The 4,786-nt window shown below is 31.3% G+C and overlaps 1 long non-coding RNA gene across 1 annotated transcript; it reads right to left on the bottom strand.

Moving 5' to 3' along the window:
• Positions 1-2,862: 2,862 nt before the first annotated feature.
• On the bottom strand, positions 2,863-4,307 carry LOC145796858 (uncharacterized). The gene is made up of 2 exons (XR_014337471.1): positions 3,366-4,307; positions 2,863-3,237 (listed from the first exon to the last, which is right to left on the bottom strand). It is a non-coding gene; the product is annotated as an uncharacterized LOC145796858 (long non-coding RNA).
• Positions 4,308-4,786: the final 479 nt, after the last annotated feature.

The raw sequence follows: 4,786 nt of genomic DNA, 5'->3' as shown, positions 1-4,786 counted from the left end.
ACCACCTTTCTCACAACTGAAAATCCACTGGTTTTTAGTGGTGAGAAGGCTAAGACACTCAAGTAAACAAGACCTTACAAATGAAGCACCAAAAGGGGCCAAATAAGGCCTAAGAGGGTGAGTTTGAACTCAAACCACAAAACACGCTTAATGAAAGTTCTTAAGCATGAAAATATAAGCCTTTTTTATTTTATGCACAAAAACTAAATCAACAAGGAAGATAGGTAAAAGACTAGTGCAATTTGGGGAAACTAAAGCAAAGTGCTCACCCTTGAAGCACACCTCAAGAACAGCCAATGCAGCCCTCTTCTTTTGATCAAAATCAGTCCAAAAACTCAAGAATCAACCCTCAAAGCCCCTCAATCTCGGAGCAAGGTGTAATAGTGTGTGTATTAGTGCAAAACTAAGGTAAAAGTACACTTTTAGGCCATGAAACACACACAAGGGAGGAGAGAGAGAGAGAGAGAGAGAGATATATAGAGAGAGGGTGTATCTATATGTATAAGCTCTGGTTTTTGCCTTCAAATTTTCTAACCACGAACAAGGAGAAGAGCTCTCCTCTTATAGAAGTCCCTCTTGCAAAGCTTACACAACAAACTTGCTTAGAGGGAAATCCCTCCATACACGTGTATGGAGGGAAGCAGAGTTGGTGCCAGCTATCACAGCTGGCACAAAATATCTACATAAAGTAGATGAACAGTAGTCGGCTGCTCAAAAATGCCATTTTGACAAAATCGAGTGCCGACCGGCAATATAAATTGCCGATGGCAACAAAACACCAGCCGGTGGCCTCTGGCCATGGCCGGTGGTGTGTGGGGATGCCTCACAAGGCATTCCCTGCCCCTCCAAGGCAAAACACAAGTGTTTGGTGCAAAACCAGACACTAAACAGTCGAGTTCGGAGATCCTGAGGCAAGGCGCGTAGCCGAGACCTCCGGGAACTCCAAACGAACACAAACATGGATGATCACCAGGTGTTCAAACGGTAACGTCCAAGTCTTGAGGACGGTAAAAAATGGGTTGTCTACAGAATGTTCACATTGATATAAATTTAGTTTTTTTAAGACTAATTGTATGTTAATTATAAATTATAAATATTGACATTGTATTTTGGTATGAGTTTTTTTTAAAGTTTTTTCAAAAGTTAGTTATATGTTTGTTATTTTTGTTACTATGCTTCTTGGTTAAACAATTATTTTTGTTACCATCGAACAATCAAAATAGTCGATTTTTACCTTTTTCAATTTTGTTTTATGTTTTCATATTATAGTGTAAATGTTCACATTTGTATGAGTTTATTTTTCAAGGCTAGTTGTATGTTAATTATAAATTGTTAACATTCACATTGTATTTAGTACACATTTTATTTTTTTGAAAGTTAGTTTTATTTTGCTGTTTTTGTTACTATACTTGTTGGTTGAACAATCATTTTTGTTACCATTGAACAATCGAAATAGTCGATTTTTACTTTTTTCAATGTTGTTTTATGTTTTCATGTTGCGTTGTAAATGTTCACATTGGTATGAGTTTACTTTTTTTTTAAAGATTAATTGTATGTTAATTATAAACTGTAAACATTCACTATGAGTATTATGTTTTTCAAAGGTTAATTGTATGTTTGTTATTTATTGTGAACATCACATTGTACTTTGGTATGTGTTTTATTTTTTTGGAAATTAGTTGTATGTTTGTTATTTATTATGAATATTCACATTGTATTTTGATTTTCGTTCAAATTTTTTGTTGTGTTATTTTTAAAATTTTCACTTTATAAAAAAGTTGAAAGTTCATAATTTAAAATTTTCTCCGTAGAATGAGAGAGATATTTTCTCCTTAGAATGAGAGAGACATTTTATCCATAGAATACGGGAGAGATTTTTTTCCATGAAATGGGAAACTTGTTATTTTTTATTGTGTATTAATTTTAAATTGGAAACATGTTCAAAAAATTAGAAGGGTAATTTGGCCATATTACATTAAACAGGACCTAATGGAATACTAAAAAAAAAGATAGGTTAGATGGAATAAAATACTTAGAAAGAGGATTTATCAAAAAATGACTCTAATAAAAATTTGTCTCTTAGGACTACTTGCTATAAAAAAAATTGGGATTTACGTGTAAGTCCTGATAGATGGATTTATTATCCAATGGGTCATGTGAAAATTAATGGTGTTTTTCATTAAACACTATTAAAAAAAAGTTACTAATTGTTAATTTTTAGCGATAATTTTAAAATTGTCACAAAAAAGTTACTAATTATAAGTTTTGGTGACAGTTTAAAAAATCATCACCAAAAAGCTTCACTAATTTTCAACTTTCAGCAACAGCTTGAAAAATGCCACAAAAAGTCACTAATTGTAAGTTTTAGTAACAATTTATAAAAACCGTGACAAAAAAAAGTCATTAATTGTCAATTTTTGGTGACATGCAAAAAATCATCAAAAAAAATATTTTTAAAAATGATTTTATTACGACTTATTTTCAATAGGACTTGATGAAAATTAAGTTTAATTAGTAAGACCTATTGATAGTTTACCCTAAAAATAATAATAATAAAATCACAATTTCAAATACTAGAAAATAATGAATTTCATGCTAGAGTTCTTCTGATTCAATTGTTGTTTAAGGTTTTGATTAGTATAATATTTTTAATTTATACAATTAAACAAATATTATTTAAGTAAATTAAAATTGCTTATAAATTTTTTGTTCATATCAAATGAGAAGCATAAAATTGATATAGATAGAATTCACCATTATAAGGAACTGAACTTTTTCAAAATATTTTATTAAAAAAAAAAAACTTAGTGTCCATAATAAAATTTATAGAGTTCAATAATCATCTTGAAAACAAAAAAAAAAAATAATAATTTTCTTGACTGACTTATGCATTCATAGCAGAAAACTTGTACACATGACCAAGTTTTGTTTTGATTTCTGATACCCATTTAAGTTCCTTTGTTAACAATTAAAAAATTACAAAAATGAAATCATTTATCTTAAACAACAAAGGGCTAATAATGACATTGGACAGGAGCACCATCTGCGAGTGGTGAGTGCTTCAACGTGAAATTGGAGAGTTGTAATCATTAAACAGCAACAAAGGCGTGGGTGATTCGGGACTTCCAAAAGGACTACCACAAGGACTTTGTACACTAGGCTTCTTCCATTGAGATTGATCTTCATACTCAGCTCAAACATCTCTTCCATCTCCAAGTACCAAAGGGGACTCTCAGGCTGAAACAACAACAAAAAAAGAAAAAGAAGATAGTATATCATTGTGTTGATCTTGAATACCCGAATCATGAAAACCCAAGAAGAAAAGCATAAACATTTTATGAAGCGAGATCAAAATGTGTACCGACCTTCAATTTCCCTGACAGTGGAGAGCCTAACTGCATTGAGTAACCATCTATATATGAAGGCAAATAAATGTCAGTAGGTTTCTCAGAAGAATAAAAGAGATAGTACCCTTATCTATCTAGTACAATAGCTTGTGAGGTCACTGAGTGGTTTTGGCCTAGGAAGCATAGATACGGATACAAGATATAGATACAACACGATACGGATACGATAGTACGATAAAACCTAAAAAAATAGGATACTAGTACGGCTAGGATACGTTTGTGAAAAATATATTTTTGAAAATTATTAATAATGAGTTACACATAAGCTAAAGAATGTTTAAAAACCACAATGTAATTTTATAATGTAAAATACTAATTTTTGAAAATTTTATATTAATTTAAGCTAGTAGCTTGTTTACTTTTTAAATTTTTAATAGGTTTTGCAAATATTTCATTTCAATATCAAGTTTAATATATTTATATTATAATAATAGAACAATTCACAACTTGTCCCTATGCTTTTTCCTTTGACACTAGTGAAAAATATCGTATTCAAATTTACTTGCTTATTTATTTATTGATATTTAATTTTATCATTGTTGTATTCTCTTGTTAATTCTTACTATCTATGTAGTTATAGGGGACATGCATGAAATAATTAGGATTTATCAATTTAATAAATTCTATTATTTAACTCACTAGGCTCTTCTTATCGAAGAACTTAACAAAGTATTAGAAAAAAATTCTTATATTTATACGTGCAATTATATTATATTATATTACTATGCAAGAAATGCTACAATTCTAATTTCATAAAACAAGTAAACATGACTTGGAATATCCGATACTTCAAAATTAAGTATCCAATACTCCAAAATTAATGAAAAAATAATTAAGAAGTATCCGATACTTTTAATAAGTATCTGATACGTATCCGTAAGTATCCAAGGAGTATCGGTATCCGATACGGATACAATACACATACATTACCCTATTTGAAGTATCCGTGCTTCATAGGTTTTGGCAATGGTTTTGGCATTCCTCTGTGCCTAGATGCATTCCTGATAATTATGCAGAAATTGTTCCTCCACAACAGTAAACTTCTTATCCTGACTCTTCTTTGATGCCTGATGTGGATGTTTCCCGGAGTTTGTGAGGTCAGTGAGTGCTTTCCAGCCACCAGCTTGTTCTTTCTCTGGAGCCTTTGAAACATTTCTTTTTCCTCCAAAAGATGTCATTTTAGAGGGACCAATATCTTCTCCAATAGAGATCACATTCTTTGGGTTTTGCTTCTTTGATGTCTGAAGTGTGGAAGGCCTCCCTGAGATAGATATATCGTTAAGCGCGCCTTCCTTCTGCTGAACCCTCCATTCTTCTGTGCCTTCAAGACATTGGACTTTAAGGTGATCAACAGAATGGATTATAGACAACAATCACCC

Source organism: Camellia sinensis, chromosome 8, assembly GCF_055761805.1.
Source record: "Camellia sinensis isolate YWXY chromosome 8, ASM5576180v1, whole genome shotgun sequence".
Lineage (NCBI taxonomy): Eukaryota > Viridiplantae > Streptophyta > Magnoliopsida > Ericales > Theaceae > Camellia > Camellia sinensis.
Note: the sequence above shows the minus strand (reverse complement) of the source record. Positions and strands in the feature narration are given on the sequence as shown.